The following is a 19723-nucleotide window of genomic DNA, read 5'->3' on the forward strand; positions in this document are numbered from 1 at the left end:
CTCCCTGATTTTCCTCTGCGAACAAACGCCACACTAGACGATTTGAAAATCACCCCTTCTCAGGTGCATGCTATTAAAAAAACCCTAGACACCTCAAAAGCATGTGGACCAGATCTCATCCCGGCTGTGCTATTAAAAAAATGCTCTGCCGAGGTTGCTCCAGTTCTCTCCAAACTTTACAATAAATGCCTTAACGAATCTTGCTTTCCCGACTGCTGGAAAACCGCCTCTGTGGTACCAGTCTTCAAGAATTCTGGTGAAAGAACTGACCCATTAAATTATCGCCCCATTAGCCTCCTCCCGCTTTTCGCCAAAATATTTGAGTCCTTAGTTAATCAAGCCCCAATCCAACACCTAACAGCTGCTAAACTCCTGACTAACAAACAATATGGATTCAGGCAAGCCCGTTCAACAGCAGATATCTTAACTGTAGTTTCTGAACGTATATACCGTTCATTGGACAAAACAGGGGAGGGTAGAGCGGTAGCCCTCGATATATCTAAGGCTTTTGACAGGGTATGGCACGATGGTCTTCTAAGGAAAATTAGATCATATGGAATCACTGGAAGAATTCATAATGTAATTAAATCCTTCTTAAGTAATAGAAAAATCAAAGTTGTCCTCGACGGTCGTACATCTAAACAATATGACATAAATGCGGGAGTACCTCAGGGGTCTATCCTTGGACCTCTATTATTCCTGATATTCATAAACGACCTCCCTGATAAAATTGTTTCGGAGATGGGTATATTTGCCGATGACACCACGCTCTATAACAGATATGAGGGGAAAACAAATGAACACATATCTAAGGAAATGGAAGAAACACGAGAGGATGACCTCCAATCTGTAGTGGAATGGGGACAAAAATAGTTGGTCACATTCAATGCTGCTAAGACTAAGCTTGTTTCCTTCAATACTTACAAGAAACCTTCTCTACCACCAATAGCAATGGTCAAGAACATATTGCCTGAAAGTACTTCTTTTAAACTCCTCAGCCTAACGTTTACAGGGAATATGAACTGGAATAGATACATTGAGAGCATTGCCAAGGCTGCTGCAAGGAAGGTTGGCTCCCTCTACCGTGCTAGAAAACTACTTACGCGTGCAGTATCCTATACCTCTATAAGGCCACCATTCGCCCATGTATGGAGTACTGTTGTCACATCTGGGCTGGTGCATCTGCTGCTTGTCTCTCGCTCCTGGACAGGGTTCAAAAGAGAGTTGCCAACCTGATAGGTCCTGAACTGTCATCTAGGCTTCAGCCTCTGTCCCATCGACGAGATGTTGCATCCCTCTGCCTGTTCTACAAATACTTTAATGGTGAATGCTCTGACGAACTGCAAACACTTGTACCTCCCCGACGTAACTACTCCCGACAAACCCGACAAGCTACTAAGTCTCATCCCTTTACAGTAGAGATCCCTAGGTTCAAGAAAGCCTTTTACTCCAATAGTTTCTTCCCCAGAACTGCGGGTCTTTGGAACTCCCTTCCGGGATTCTGCTTTCCCAACTGCACTGATATGCAGAAGTTCAAGTGTAATGTTAACAAACATCTTTCTACTCATTTCCCTTCATAATGACCCTGCTAACTAAGTCCCTGATAGTAGCCCCCTGCTTCAAAGTGGCACTGTGCCTTGTTTGGGGTGAAAATTGAATAAAAAAAAAAAGAAAAAAAAAGAAAGGGAACTTTGGTCGCTATTATTTAAAAAACATAATTTTGCCTTTACAGTTAATATTTATTTTATTAATTCATTATCCTCACTCATTTTATTTAAAAATGTAGTTTAAAACATATTGCAAATAATGATTCCATTTTCTTAACAGTACGGATTGTTTTGATGACGGGACGCTCTTAACAATTCACCGAAAAACTTTTAATCGCTTTCAATTTTTCAACTTTTAAAGTCATTTCCTCAAGCAAAGATAACGATTTCGAGAAAAATATTTTGTGTAGGTCTTTTCTATGTCAAACCCCAACTATCATCACCATTGCCTCACCGGGGTTCCAAAATCGACCTGCCCTAACGTTATATATGATGTCATAGCAGATGACGTCATATATAGCATCATATTAGATGACGTCATATTCGATGACTTCATATATTACGTCATCTCATATGTCATATATGACGTATAGTTTCGACCTGGGAACATCGGATATATACAGCTAATATTGTCGATATTTTCTTTCCCCCATTAGGTAATGCTGGTAGGGCGAGGAAGTCAACATTCGCCTCTGTCTTATATCTTGTATTACTCACGCCCGGGGATGTGTAGGGTTATTTTCGGCCAAGTGCTATTCAGGGTGTACTAAAAGACCTTCTTCGCCCAAATATCATCGTTATTCCTCTCTGTCGGCCCTTTACGGGTTACTGCTGGACATTTTAATTTCAGTACATAAAGGCAGCCCAAAGAAGTCGGATGTATTGTTTTGTGCTTCGTTGACCTGATGAAGCCTATCTTTGACAAGAGAAAAAGTCTCTAAAGATCCGAAGCTGTTTACCATTCGACGCGATTTCTTCATATAGAATAAATCAGTCTGAAACGAGATAAAGGGAATAATAATAATAATTTTCTGAGGAATAGTCCAAAAGGGATTTCTCTCGTAAGGGAAACTTAAAAAAAGGAAAAAAGATAAAAAAAAACTAAAAAAAAGGAAAAAAGAATATTAATTTCCTGAGCAATATTCCAGAAGTGATTTTTCTCGTAAGAGAAACTTTATGAAGTATATTCAGCCCCAAACAAGAAAGAAACAAAGAATCCTCTTGAAGTGCTTTTTTTCAGAAGACTGCTTGCCAAACAAGCTAAATACAAATTAAAGAAACCAAAGGAAAGAAAATTGCCTTTCTCATATATTACATATTCGAACTGACGAGAGAAAGAAACTGAAAGGTGTTTCTAGAGTGAGAAACAAATGGCTGTAGACGAACCAATAATTGGAAATCTACCCGAAGGGTCATTCCCGGACTGGATAAAGGTCACACACATCGAGACGAACGAAATACGATCACCGGTGGAGAATCAATGAAAAATGTTTTTCTTTCCTTCCACCTTATTTTTTTTTATGAAAGCATAAAAAGAAGCAGAGATTTTTCTTTTTTAGTTTTCAACATTATCTTGACTATTCCTTTTATTGAAGTAATTAAATAAGAGACTTGTAATTTTTTTTTGACAAAAAAGAAAAAACAAACAAAAATCAGCTGCATAGATTTTTCTTGTCGAGCTAAATGAATAAGAGACTTTATTTTTTGATTGGTTGGTTGGTTGTTTTTGTTTTACGGCATATCAACACTTGCCGAATCCAAAGATTTTGAAGAATTTTTTTTTTAAATATTTGTTGTTTTCAAGTCGGTTTCTATTTAACCCATAGTTGGGACCCTAACAGGTACTACCACTCCGGGTCAGAGTGGACCTGGGAGCAATGGTAATTAAAGGGTGGCTCCACACTCCCCAAAGCCCACAAGCTGGGGTCTCACCACTGGATATAGTTTAAGGTCATATCCAGGACCCCCATTGAGAGACTTTTACCCTATGCAGGGGGGGGGGGGGCAGTCGGCGTATTCTAATGTCCCATCGACAGGGCCACTTTAATTTTTGAAAAAAAAAAGAAGACCTTGCATGAATTTTCTTATCAAACTATGACTGCTGAAAAAACTTTTCTTTTTCATTGCATGAACTTTTTGTCACCAAAAGTAGAAGCCGGTAGAAGGGACTAGTTATAGCATTTTTCGGAGAAAAATATGCATGTGGATGGGGCCAAAATGTGACGTATTCGCTTAGCGATAGCAAAATAGACCTAGAATTGACAAGTTACTTGTGAAAGTTGATGGTGAATCAACCCTATTTGGTTGGAAATTAAACGTAGGGAGCTATTTTTAATCAAACAGGGTGTAAGTTTAAATCATTTTTATTTAAAAAATCAAATAGAACACGTATGTAAAAATACGTTTTGAAGCCATCTAACGCATAAAATAATAAACAATTTGAAAATATTTATCGATATATTTCGGCGAAGAAATTCGTTCTTGTCAAGATTTTCTATTTTCTTCTTATGCTTAGTTATTGTTCAACGGATTTTTTATAGTCCAGGAATGCACACAGCGTGTGTTAGAGGAATAATTGGTTGGTTTCCTGTTTGAAAGCGTTAGTAAATAGAACACATATATAACAATACGTTTTAAAGCCATCCAACGTAAAAAATAATAAACCATTTAAAAATAATGTTTACCGATACATTTCGGCGAAAAAACTCGCCCTTGTCAATATTTTTGTTTTTCTTCTTACGTCTCATGATAGTACTTTTTAGCGGGACACGTTGTTCAACGTTTTTTTATAGTCCAGGAATGCATATGGCGTGTGCTTAAAAAATAACTCGTTGGTTTCCTGTTTGAAAGCGTTGGTAAATAGGAAATCAAATATAACACTATATAAAAATAAGTTTCGAAGCCATCCAACGTAAAAAATAATAAACTATTTAAAAATAATGTTTATCGATATATATATATATATATATATATATATATATATATATATATATATACTAGACCACCCGTGACCCGTAGGGTCAGTACGTTATATTAGCTATGGAATTCATGTATGAGCGTGACACTTGTGGCATAAAGAAAATAGTTTTTTTTTTACATAACAGAAGCATTTCTATGAAAGTATATTAAAATGAAAAAAGAATATAGATAGATTTCTATGAGTCATTCTGTTTATTATAATTGTTATTTTTTTTTAAATTACAGTTACTGAATTATAAGTGGTTGGTCATACTTATAGGTAAATATGCACTGAACAGGTATCATAATCCTTATTATAGTTAAATTCAAATTTTGATATATCATCTTTTAAATGAAATTGTTAGTTGAAAGTACAGAATAATAAAAGAAACACTCTCCACATGTTAATAATGGCTTTTTAAATAGAAAATGAAAATAAAATGTAACTTTTTTCATTTAATTTAAGCAAACATTCAGTACCCATTGTGTAAAATATTTAATTTGTATGTTAATAATAAGGTCAATAAAATTAAGACAATTCTTTTCTATTTACATTTTTTGTACAATTAATTTTTTTTAAAGAAAACTTTTGTTATCCTTTTGCTTAATTGAGACTTCTTATCAGGTTCTAACTCTCTTATATCCAGATTAATTATATTAATCAATTTATTTTATTGAATATGTATTGCTGAAAAGCACGGGTGCTTAAGCACTTATTGTACAGAAAATAAATATTGTATTCATATGCTTATAATAAGGTCACTAAAACTAAGACAATACTTTTCTATTTACAACATTTTTTGTACAATTTGAGTGTTTTAAAAAAACTTTTATGTTTTCCTTTCGCTTAACTATCCAGTTTTACATCGCTCCCTTTTTCTCTCTCTCACACATACACGTAACTATTTCTCGCGTACGTAACGAAAACAGAGGGAGTAGGAGTGTTGAAATCTATGAGAGTGAAAGTGAGAGGTGTTTTCTTTCACCGCCGCTGTTTCTATTAATAATGAGTGTTGTTTTTTAAAAGGGAGAAGTTTTTTTGAAACTGCGACAGACTTTACGAAGTTGAATGTTTTTAGCCGTTAAAAAAAAACAAAAAAACTACGGTTGATTTTATAAAATTATTTATTTATAATGACATGAATTAAAGATTTCTCGCGTACGTAACGAAAACAGAGGGAGTAGGAGTGTTGAAATCTATTAGAGGGAAAGTGAGAGGTGTTTTCTTTCACCGCCGCTGTTTCTATTAATAATGAGTGTTGTTTTTCTTGTTTGTTTACTTTTGTTTTTTTAAAAGGGAGAAGTTTTTTTGAAACTGCGACAGACTTTACGAAGTTGAATGTTTTTAGCCGTTAAAAAAACCCAAAAAACTATTTGATCAAATTAAATGAAATTGTTTGTATTAAAAGCGATATAAAAATTCCGGAATTGGAATAACGGATTGAAGACGTTGCTATTTACGCATGCGCAACCGGATGTTGAAAACCGGAAATCTGATTACAAACATACAAGATCCATAGACTTTTAGTATTATATAGATAGATATATATATACACTGATGAATATTTTGAAATAAATAAAAATATTAAAAAAAGATCCATCAAGTCAAAGATTTACAGAGCGGTCGAAAATTAAATATTTCACCGATTTATATCAGTCGGTCATTCTGGTTATTTTTTACATTTCTAAAAAACAACAAAAAATCTGAAAAGGCAATCATTTTTTTTTTTTAATATTTAGCACCATAGCGTATCATTCGATCTTACGTGACCGACATTTTGTTTTCGAAAGCCTCTTAAGTTACGATAGAAAATCTGAAAATTGCAACACGTAAAAAATTCCAAAACTGAAAAGCTACATGGATTCATAGGAATTAATTTTTCTTACGTTTGGCAAAAGTTATTTGTTATAAATTTAATTTCTCTGCCCCTTTCCTCTTTTCCCTATTAATTACAGTACGCACTCGCCACTTCTATTACTAATAGAGATTCGGTATCTCTATATCTGGAGTCGAACCTATACTATTACTTCTATTAATAATGGAGATTTGATATCGATCAGTCAGCAGTCGGAGCTAGACTATCACTATAGTTTCATTCGCAATTCAATTTATTGTCCTATTTAAGAATTATGTTTTGTTTCAGATGGGCGAAAGGTGTACAACTAAGAAAGAAGACAAGTAAAAAAAGGTAAGTCCCTATTTTCGAACATCCCAAAGCTGAATTTATATATATATATATATATATATATATATATATATATATATATATATATATATATATATATATATAAGTGAAAGTGTCTGTCTGTCTGTGTATCTGTGTATCTGTGTGTGTACATTTCCCTACGCAATAACTTTGTCAATTTTCAGTCTACAGACTCGAAATTTGATATACAGGGTACTGAGATTTGGGAAAGTCTTTGTGATCGGTTTTCAACCAGAAATTTGGCTGTTAAGGGGTCAAAGTTCAACGATTTGACCTTTGAAAACTCTACCAAACTCCTTCGACAATTTTGGGTCTAAACACTTGAAATTTTAGATATAGGTTCCTTGGACATGGATCTTACTTAATAAATTGATTTGAGCTCCAAATAATAAATGTTCAGGGGTTGGTTCGGGTCGTGTAGACGGGATCTGATACTGCAAAGGGTGGACGAATATTGACGGGTACTGGATATCGACCGGCACCGGAACTGATACCCGGACGTCAGTGGACACAGGAACAGGTAACTGGACGTCAGTTGGCACTAAAACGGGTGTCTGGTTGTTGATAGGCACTGGAGCTGGTAGCTGGACGCCGACAAGCACTGGGACTTTAGGCCAGACGTCAAGGGTCGCTGGAGCTGGAAGTGCTGGAGCCTGCATGAGTGAACTGGAGCCTGCATGAGTGAACTGGAGGCTGCAGGAGTGAACTGGAGGCTGCAGAAGTGAACTGGAGGCTGCAGGAGGCGTTGTTTGTAGAGGGGAGTCTCAGACAGTTTGTAAATCGTCCTTTAAAAAACGGGTTGTATCGCATCATTAGTTTAAATAGTTAGTCCTGAAAAAGACTGCTGAACTACTGATGTGTCGTCTCTCGGCTATTTGGCTCGACGACTTAACAAAGAATGCGTCAAAGTCGAGATTTGGGAATCTCCTTAATCTCTAGTCGTTTTGAAGATTTGCTGCGAAAATCGCTGGCTTCATGGAAAAGCATTCCGTTAACAGGAATTGGCTCGATAAACAAACAAATGACAATAATTAATTTAACATTTATCGTTTTGGGAAGTCAACCACAGACGGACAGTTCTTGGAAAGAAACTCTGCTCATGGATGTCCGTTTAGTTTAGGTACACAGGTTAAGAAAAAATATATTTACATTGGTGATAGCTAAACTTTTATTTTATTTTTTGTGCTTTGCATGTTTTACTGATGAAAACCAGAGATTCTGATCAGTAGATGTAGAACAATCGAGGTAGCAGGGTGAGTTCACATGGGAAGGTCAAGGGAAACATGGGCGAAGTAATAATAATGAACCTGGAAGAAAGAGGAATAAATAAAGACCTCGTCAGAGTTAAGTTGATTTGAAGTCAATTTCTAAAGGACGGACAACGCATGCCAGTTTGCGAAAAGGACGTTAAACCGATGATGATGATGATGATGATGATGATGATGATGATGATGATGATGATGTGGCATATTTCATATTTCTAAGTAACAGAAATATTCTGTAATAATTTTAGTAAAGAATTTCAATTAGTCGTGTGTTGTCCTCATGATAACGCAATTCACGTGGAATGCAGTGTATCCTGAGATATTCACTTGTACAGAAAAAGAGCGAGCGAGCGAGAGACAGAGAGACGGAACTAGTGAGACAGTAAGAGGGAGAGAAAGAGAGAGGAAGACAGAGAGAGAAAGAGAAAGAAAGATAAAGAGAGAGAAATAGAGAAAGAGGGAGAGAAAGAGAGAGGGAGGGAAGGCGAAAGATAAAGAGAGAGAGAAAGAGAGAGGGAGATAGAGAGAGAAATAGCGAAAGAGAGAGAGAGAGAGAGAGAGAGAGAAAGATAAGCTGAAATAAAGTCTTTGTGAAAGATAAAGTGATGCAACGAGGAAAAAATAAAGCGCTTTTAACAATAATGATACTGACATTTTTGTGGGGAGGGGGGCACATCTTATCGAGCCCAAAGGCAACTCAAGGGTAATGGTTAATGAGTGCCAGGTAGACAGTGTGACAAAACCGTGATGATAAGTAATGGCGGAACTTGGGTAGAATTCAATTATTTAAAAGAACTGATTTACAATAAACTTGAGAAGAACCATGTAATAATCAGCTGTTAAGCAGCCCAGCGGTATTGTGTTCCACATAGGGACAATTTTAGGAAAGAGAGTTGCTGATGGAATCCTTCTTTTAGTTTTAGGTACAGAGAGAAAGTATGGAAAAATTTGGACAGTTACTGTAGCAAGACTTGCACTTGTTGCAAATGCTTTGCCGGAAGGCATACATTGAAGATCAGTCGAGCACCTGCCATTAGAATAAGGATAATATTAGAATAAGGATAATATTAGAATAAGGATAACATTAGAATAAGGATAATATTAAAATAAGGATAATATTAGAATAAGGATAACATTAGAATAAGGATAGCATTAGAATAAGGATAATATTAAAATAAGGATAATATTAAAATAAGGATAATATTAGAAAAAGGATAACATTAGAATAAGGATAGCATTAAAATAAGGATAATATTAAAATAAGGATAATATTAAAATAAGGATAATGTTAGAATAAGGATAACATTAGAATAAGGATAACATTAGAATAAGGATAATATTAGAATAAGGATAACATTAGAATAAGGATAATATTAGAATAAGGATAATATTAAAATAAGGATAACATTAGAATAAGGATAGCATTAGAATAAGGATAACATTAGAATAAGGATAATATTAAAATAAGGATAATATTAAAATAAGGATAATATTAGAATAAGGATAATATTAGAATAAGGATAACATTAGAAAAAGGATAGCATTAAAATAAGGATAATATTAGAATAAGGATAACATTAGAATAAGGATAGCATTAAAATAAGGATAACATTAGAATAAGGATAATATTAGAATATGGATAACATTAACATAAGGATAACATTAGAATAAGGATAGCATTAAAATAAGGATAATATTAAAATAAGGATAATATTTAAATAAGGATAATATTAGAATAAGGATAACATTAGAATAAGGATAACATTAGAATAAGGATAATATTAAAATAAGGATAATATTAGAATAAGGATAACATTAGGATAAGGATAATATTAGAATAAGGATAATACTAAAATAAGGATAATATTAGAATAAGGATAATATTAAAATAAGGATAATATTAAAATAAGGATAATATTAGAATAAGGATAACATTAGATAAGGATAATATTAAAATAAGGATAATATTAAAATAAGGATAATATTAGAATAAGGATAATATTAGAATAAGGATAACATTAGAAAAAGGATAGCATTAAAATAAGGATAATATTAGAATAAGGATTACATTAGAATAAGGATAGCATTAGAATAAGGATTACATTAAAATAAGTATAACATTAAAATAAGGATAACATTCGAAGAAGGATAACATTAGAATAAGGATAATATTAAAATAAGGATAATATTAGAATAAGGATAACATTAAAATAAGGATAATATTAGAATAAGGATAACATTAGAATAAGGATAATATTAGAATAAGGATAACATTTAAATAAGGATAACATTAGAATAAGGATAACATAAGAATAAGGATAACATTAGAATAAGGATAACATTAAAATAAGGATAGCATTAAAATAAGGATAACATAAGAATAAGGATAACATTAGAATAAGGATAACATAAGAATAAGGATAACATTAGAATAACGATGTGAAAAATAGAAAATAGGGAGGTGAAAATGTTATCGCTCATTATATTTCATGAACGTTTTTGAGCCCTGTCAATGCAGAAGAGCATACTCTGAGCAGCCCCTTCCCAGATGTGACAACAGACAACATCTTACAACTTTTTTGTTCTTGTACAGGTAGAGGATTTTGTCGGAAGTGAAATACATTCTGGAGCGGTAGAATGATCCAAATATTTTTCTAGCGGCTTTGTGAGGTGCGAGAGATGTTGTACATGTGTATAAATAACTGAAGGAAGGAGATACTTGGTTGCATGTCTTTCGTTTGTGCTAATAGTTCTAAAGCGAATGAGATGTAACTATACGAGTGAAGAATGGATGTGTAGGAGTATTCATAAGACGAGTAAAGTAGTTATCCTCAAAAAACTGGAATCTCACATCTCGTCGTCGTCTTAAGAAACGTACGAAAAAGACGACGATGTTTAACAACGTCTTTTCGGCTCGCCAGTGGACATCAGATAGAGAGAGATACGGATAGGGTCACTCCGTCACTCCATTTGGTGTTGCAAAATGGAAGATTTAAACACGTGCGTATTATCGAAATCGTCCGCCTACGGATTCAAGTATAGCCAGGAAAAACGATAGCTAACATTTTGACAATTAGAACACAAGGCTAATAAAATTACGCTTATTCAAGTCTAATTCATTAATTCCCGGTGTTAATTTCACATTCAATTTCTTCGATGCCAAATCCAAGAACAAACAAGATTTAAACACGTGCGTATTATCGAAATTGTCCACCTACGAATTCAGCCATGAAAAACGATAGCTAACATTTCGGGAATTAATATTGCATTGGACAGAATTAAAACAGGGTTAATAAAATTATGCTTATTCAAGTCCAGTTCGTTAATTTCAGATTCAGTTTATCCATGCCGAATCTAAGAACAAACAAGATGAACCCTAAGCAAACATACGGAGAGAGAGAGAGAGAGAGAGAGAGAGAGAGAGAGAGAGAGAGAGAGAGAGTAAATTCAGACATTGTTTTCCAAACATTGAAACCAATTCACCAAAATCTTTTCCTTTTTTTTTTTGTTTTATTTAGCAATATCGATTTTTTGGACTTTGTGTATATATTCAAATGTATTCGGCAAGGCAACATTTATAGGAATGAAATATGATGTCGTCAGCACTACCTATTGGATGCTTGAAGTGACTATTTTAAATTCAAACTATTACCATATATTTGCCTGTCCAGTTTCCCAGGAAAGACCACAAATCACAGTAATTGTTTCAACATGCCTCGAAATCAATGTCACCGGTTACATTTGACTGGGAACATATTAATGACAATGTCGACTTTTTCTACGCGTGCGTGCGTGCGTACATTGCAGGCGCGCGCGACAATTCTGGTAACAGCTGCGTGCTGTGTTATGCGAAATGCTAAACAAGAAACACATAACAAGTACACGAACGAGTATGTATGGTTAACTATGCGTATCAACACCCATCGTTTGATTAGCAAATAAAAAATATATTTGCTGAGATATTAAAAATAAAGATATGTAAAAGATAATCCGTATAAGTAAAAAAAAAAAGAAAACATTAAATTTCTTAATAAAAAATAAACATTGGTAGAACTTTAAAAAATATTTAAGAGCAATTTTCAAGCGTATCAAAGCAGCTGCAATAATGAAATAATGAGCGATGAAAGATGACATGTTTTTTCCTTTTTATTTTTCGATCTCATTTGAATGGAGATCAACTTTCCTTTTGACTAATGCACTGTCAAAAAAAAAAAAAAAAAAAAAAAAAAAAACAATACAAAAAAAAACCCAAACAATTTCCATAATTTCATAATTGTTTGAAAACTTTCCAAAAGAGGGAGCGAAAATTTCACTAGAGAAAACGGGCAAACGTGACTCTTTATTAAATATGGTGCGCCTGAGCAAAAAAAAAAAAAAAAAAAAATTCCTGCTGAGAGAAAAGAATAAAATGATAAATGACATTGTTTAATCCATCAACAACAAAGTCATTTTAAAAGTTGAGCAAAAACATATTCGATGTAAATAATGAGAATTCATATTTTGGAGAATCAATTTTTACACTTCAAGGGCAGCTCACCTAACCTGGGATCACGGGCGTGACGCCGGAAGCCTGATAAACCGCTCGCAACCTTGAAGGTGCAATTCGTGTGGGAATTCTAGGAGGACTAATCGAAACATGGCCGAAGTTGATACTGCCGTGGTTGATTGGCTGGGGGGGATTACCAAACTTCACCTCGTCCCGACATATATAATCATGTGCAGAGCCAAGAAACAGCTGTTGGGAGTTGAGAGTTTGGAGTTTAGAGTTAGAGTTGAGATTGATCGAGTTTAAGAGTCGAATTATCGCTTCCCCCTGTCCACGACGCTCCGTAGCACTGCTAGAAAAAAACCCAAAAAAAACAAAAAACAAAAAAACAAAGACAGTATAAAGATTAATTGTCGACTTATACGAACTCATTACTTGTGGACTGTAAAGAATAATTGTGCGCACACACACACACACACACACACACACACACACACACACACACACACACACACACACACACACATATATATATATATATATATATATATATATATATATATATATATAAAGCTGAACGTCTGTGTGTGTGTCTGGTCACGAATAGGCTCCTATATGGTTAACTATAATAAAAAAACTGATCACATATAATGATGGAATATGTATCGAGACACAGGAATCGGTATGTTTGATCTGGCATAATGATGATTCATTAAAAAAGTATGGACATAAAAATTAAAAAATTAAAAAAATATATTTACAAGTGTTTTTGCCTCCATAGAATGAAAATAGGCACAAACTTTAATAAAGACTTTTCATATCTATCTGCGTAAGTATACTTTGATAATTATGTTTCAGTTTGAAGAAATATGGTATAATAAAATTATAGGGTGTTCGTTCGCGACTGACCTCCATAGAATGGAAATATGTCGCAAAGTTTGACAAGGTTTTTTTAATATAGATCCACAGAATATTGTGATAAGTATTTCAGTGTGAACAGGTATGGTATAATAAATTATGGGTTTTATCTATTTTATTTTTACTTTCATCATATTTTGTTTTGGTTTTGATACCCCCAAATTCGAAGCTATCTCTTTACAGCCCTTCCTTTTCATAACCTATCATACTTTCATAAATCAGAGTCCATTTTCTGTAGGCTGTTTTTGAACACAGTCAACGACGGGTATTTTTGCTAGTATATATATATATATATATATATATATATTTTTTTTTTTTTGAAAATTAATCAGTAGACTAGAAAGAAGCTGAGTTTGTGCTTTATCCCTGTGAATTGAGTTGTCTTCCGGCTGGAAGGCGAATTGTGAGTTTGTATTTCTTTTTCCTTAGCGTGCGACCGACCAGCGAGGCGACGGTGTATCAACCCTGACGCGAGAGAAACTGATAAGCACCGGCCGAAATTGAAGACTAGCCAGTGCAAGCAACGTGCCCTACTGTATTGAAAAGGTCACATCTAGTCATTATCGATCAGAATAATGACTCGGACCAGATCAGAGGTCATATCTGATCGCACTGCACAAGTAACTAAAAATATGGTTGAATAAATCTTTTTCGTTAATATTCTGGTTGAGACAAAGTCCTGATCGTAACCAGATCGAGATAATAAAATGAATAAAAACTAAAATGAATTAAAAAAAAATTCTTTTTAATTTTTACTTGGGGCTGGCGGTCATCTTTTATCAAAGTGCTAGCGCCATTCTAGATAAAGGTTAACAAGTGTTAGGTAGTTGGTGAGACAACATGATCAGTAATGGTGGAACTTGGGTAAGTCTTAATTATTTAAAATTTTCGTTTAGTTTAGGCACAGAGAGTGGGAGAAGTTGTTGACGTTTTTTGTAACTAGACCAGTATTTGTTGCGAATTTTTCACATGGGAGGCAAAGATTGAAGCTCAGTCGAGCACCTACTAAAATTAATGATAAAGCAGAGACAAACTTGCAACGTTTCTTCTGTGAGAACGAGGAAATAAAAGGAGAAAAGGCCCTCGCCGACTACATTTCGAAGACACTTTTGTGCTCTGTTAAGGTAGGAAATGTACTCTCAGGAGCTCCACCCCAGATATAGCAACAGTAGTCAATATTATGACGTATTTGACTCTTGTACAGGTAGAGGACTGCCCCGGGCTAGCATGAATACAAACAAGCTAACATAGCTATCTCCACATGCGGTACACTCGCGCACGCGCGTACTCTCCTTTTAACACGAGTCTCTCTAATCTTTTGCCCCCCCCGTCCATACATGAACGCACGCTCCTACTACTAACTTCAACACGTATTCACTGAACACTTTTCTCTCTTAAAACAGACCTGTATTAATCAACAACGTCTCTACACAGAAACTATTTTAACGACTAACCCGTTTCCTTATCTTACTAACGGAGATAACCAATGAGATTGTTTTTAAATGTTAGAATGAGACTTCTTTTTTGTCTTCATTTTTACAAATCTATCATAATTTCAGGAATTTCAAACGCGTCATAGAAGACTTTAATATTTTCATGACTTCTATAGCGTGTCTGGATCGAAATTGATTCCAATATTTTTGGCTCGAAATTTATTTTCTTTTATGTCATACAAGCATGGGTGCCCGGCGTTGCCCAGGTGTCTGGAGGTGTGGGGTGAGCAAAAAATTTTTTTTTTTAAGTGGAAGTAGGAAGGCAGGCTCGAACCCGTACGCGAAGGAGGAATAGAACGGGGGAAAAACGTAACGTCTTTGCTGTTACGACCACCGCCAAACCGGAAGTGATGTAGGTTTAAATTAAGGCTAGACATTCGAAAAGAGGGGATGACTTTCGAAAATATCGGCGAAAACAGCGAACCCTCCCTGTAGAAAAGTGCCCAGTTGAGGGTAAAGAAATTAATGCTTTTAGCCAATTATTCGGTATTTTTCGTCTGAAGGGCCGAGCCTCAAAACGATACAGATATTGTGAAAATCCGCCGCCTCGGTCGAAAGTTTTAGGCAGACATACAAACATACATACATACATTTATATATTGGTAGCTTAAATTTTCGACCTTAACCGATTAAAAAGCTTTCCCTATCTCTGAATACCTTTTATGTAAAATTTCAAATGTTTAAACCATTTTAACAATTACGACAATCAAATATGAATAGACATATCTAAGATTTAATTATTCATAAATATCTAGCAATTAAAGCTAACAATCAGAAGTTTGAAAAGTAGTCATACATTTAAACTGTAAGTTTTAACAAATTATTTAGCAATAAAATATAAATGTAAATAAAAGTGTAAGAATTTTCTTCTCGCCTGTCTTAACCTCAAGACAGTGACAAAAAAATTAATAACAATTACAACAAAGCATTCTTCTAAAATTCGACACAAATTTTATTCGTTCTCCGTTGCAAAAAAAGGAAATGCCTATTTTGCCTCTGAATAGAGCTGGTAACGCCTCGAAAGGTAATAGTCCTTTATATATAGCAGGAACTGGAATTCGGATTCAGTACTGTTCGAAGATCGGATTAATTACAACCGTTTGAAGAGGTTGGTATTATGCCTTCTGATGAAAGATTCAATTCTCAACTAGAGTCGACATCACAGAAGTTCATAAAGTATGTTCATTTGAAGGAAAGTCATTAATGAAAGGCCAATAATTCTGACCTTAAAATATAGTCTCATGAAGACGAAGGGTAGAGGCGCACAAATGCCTCATATCCAGAGAGAGTTCCATGTTTCTTCTACGGCTGCTGTATCTGGAACTGAAAAAAGGCATTGAAAACCCCGCCAAGCCCACCGATCGCCGGTTGAAATCTCGACTAATCAGCCAATGAGCGACTTGCTTAATTACTTGTAGAATTTCTCACAATATCAAACATAGAACATATTTATCTTGCGAACTCTGTCAGCGACAACCGTGACGTTGTGTTCGGGTTTGGTATGATTCTGTAAACTGTCAAACATTTCTGAATATTTCTTCCATTTGTGCTCACGCCTTAATTCTTCTTCAGAGCTCGTTAAAATGTGTACACAGTTTTTTCTGCCTATCCGTTCAATCTTGGGTTGTATACTGGCGTTGTCATGTGATCAATGGACAATGACTTACAGAAGTCTTAAATTCTCTTCCCGTGAACTGGGTTCCATTCTTGCTAACTAAAGTTTTCGGGATTTTAAAACGACTAAAAATTTCATTAAGTGCGTTTATTGTATAAGTTGCGGCCGGATGTATGCACTTAACAATATCTGACCACTTTGTAAAACTATCCACAAGAACTAAGTAATACGATTCATATTTTGGGCCGTGCATAATCGATATGCAATCGCGTCTATGGGACATCTGTCTTTGGTTATCTTTACAGGGTGGAGCGATAATATTGTCGCTCGTAAGAAAACAACACTACAGTTTTATTTTAAAACTTTTATAGAAAAAATCAATTCAGGTAATTTAATTATGTAGTAGAGCTGATATCTATTCAATGTAGCCATCTTCAGCCTCAATCACCGCCTCGATAGGGTCCGGAACTGGGAGCATGCCTTTTCCATAAGCACCGGTGGGAGCTCGACGAATACTCGGTGATGGTGGCGATCAGGCTGGCTTTGGTGTTGTGGGAGGTCATGTTGGTGATGTTCTCGACGTATGACCAAACGAAGTTCAGCGGTTTCAGATCGGGAAGGAGGCGGCTAATGTGAGATGGGTACAAAGTCGTAGCATTCCTTTTGAAGCAGAGCTTGGGTCTCTTTGGACTTATGGGCCGGTGCCGAGTCCTCCTGCCACACCCAGAGTCTGCCACCGGCCACCTAATTGCACCAGGGTATTACCACACTCTTTATCACATACAGGTACACTTTGGTGTTGATTTCAAACCGACTCCGAAAATGTGAAGTGGCATGATGTGACCCCCCTTGAAACAATACCAAAGACCATAATTGTGGCCGAAAACTTTATTGAGCTGTGCCTTCAAGCGTTGAACCGCCCGGATTTGAATTTTGAGGATGGCGGCAACGGTCTTGTTGTCATAACTTGGACCGATAGTATGGAACATGAGTTGTACAGTAGCGTATCTTCGATCTCGCTCGTGAAACATTGTGTCACTTTCAGACATAATAGAAGGCTCCTATCGTTCTTGGGATTTGTACATAACTGGCCAACTCTGCAACAAAAAAGAAAACCAGTTTTTATCAAACGGACATGGAATGATGTCATCTTTTCTATTGCGACAATTTTATCGTCCCACCCCGCACAAGTGGATCATTAAATTTTTTGCCACGGTCCATCCTCGGCCAATAAGTATAACTTATTATGATTAAAAATTTAATTCGTGAAATTCCGGGATAAAATTTTTTAAGATTTTTCTTCTGCATAGTAGCTGACATTAAGACTGCGTATATTAATACCTGTTTGCATATTGAAAAAGATGACACTATTTCGTTTTTTTTTGTTTAAAATTTTTTTTTTTTTTTTTTAGTTTTCTTGTTAAACCAAGCATACCTTTTCATTTTTATATCATAGATTACACTGGTCAACAGCAAACTTGCTGTCTCAGTTTTGTAAGCTGATTTTGGACAATTTTGATGTGCTGAATCCAAAAATAACACTCTTTTTGCTGGGTGAGGTCGACATTTTAAGCTATCGTTAATTTTCTATTTTTTAACTTTTAAATACCCGAGAAAGGTACAACAGAAGTATTAACCATTTACCGTTTAAAGTTCTATTACCTGAACAAATTAAACATTTTTAGCACTAGCAATACAAAGAAGAAAGCATTTGAATAAATAATTTTTGATTAAATTTTAATTAGGGGGTCTAAGTTTTGCGATTATTATGCGATATTTAAAGATAAGATAAGACTTTATTTGGCCCATACGGGAATTCAATGGTAAAACTTGTTATTAAAACACACCAACATATGAAAGCAGACGAGAAGGTTAGTCTTACGTATTGGTTCTGTGTGTTTCAGACTCAAATTATTTCATTACTGTGCGATTAAAACTGTTCGCAGGACATAGATATAATTGTGCCGAATTTTTTTGATACAGACTTTAAATTTCATGGAGACAACGTACACAAATTTAATTTTTAATTTTTTTCAGGTATACAATGGCGACTCGAAGAATGTGTGTAAATAAGCCAGATGTTTTTTGCTATGTTTGTGGTGAATACACACTTGCACCAAATCGCAATACTGTCACCACCTTTATCAAGCGCGTTTACTATGCATATTTTGGAATGTAGCTCGGCGATCAAGACAAAAGTTGGGCACCTAACATGGTTTGCAAAAGATGCACAGAGCATCTCCGTCAATGGAGCAAAGGCACGCGAAAGTCCATGAACTTTGGCATCCCCATGATTTAGCGAGAGCCTTCAAATGATGCAACCGATTGCTACTTTTGTGCTATCAATGTCATGGGGATTCACAGAAAATATCGCACAACACTGGAGTATCCCAATCTGCCGTCAGCTATGCGCCCTACTCCTCATAGTGAAGAAATTCCCGTACCTGTATTTGAAGATACAAGTATTGAAGAAAGCAGCAGTAGCCAGGATGAAACTCAAAGCATTACCACTACCGATGATCATCATGATGCATCCTTTCCCGATGACAATGATTAGCAGCCAAAATTGTTTTCCCAAAACGAACTAAACGATCTTGTTCGCGATTTAAATTTGCCAAAAGACTCTGCCGAACTTCTTACATCTCGTTTAAAGGACAAGAACATGCTAAATGGTAAAGTTAAGGTAAGTTTCTTCCGTACCAGGCACCAGGAATTTTTAAGATATTTTGCTCAAGAAAAAGAATTCGTCTATTGCAATGACATAGTAGAGCTACTGAAACATCTCGGCGTACCTGAATACAAGTCAGAGGACTGGCGATTTTTTTATCGATAGCAGCAAAAGGTCTTTGAAATGTGTGTTGTTACACAATGGAAATCAATTTGCATCTGTGCCATTGGCACATTCGACAACATTAAAAGAACAGCATGAAGCAATTAAGTACGTCCTAGAAAATTTTTTTTATGACCAACATAAATGGCTGATTTGCGTTGACTTAAAAATGGTCAACTTCTTGCTTGGTCAACAGTCTGGATTTACCAAATACCCATGCTTTTTATGCCTCTGGGATAGTAGGGATCGTACTCAACATTACGTGAAAAAAGAATGGCCAGTACGTGAAGAGCTTGCAATTTGTAGAGCAAAAAATCTGATAAACAAGCCTCTAGTTGACAGGGGACGTATTTTATTTCCTCCACTGCACATAAAGCTCGGTTTGATGAAGAAATTCACAAAAG

The sequence above is a fragment of the Euprymna scolopes genome, chromosome 12 (assembly GCF_053919585.1).
Source record: "Euprymna scolopes isolate OS-2025 chromosome 12, ASM5391958v1, whole genome shotgun sequence".
NCBI classification, from domain to species: Eukaryota; Metazoa; Mollusca; class Cephalopoda; order Sepiida; family Sepiolidae; genus Euprymna; species Euprymna scolopes.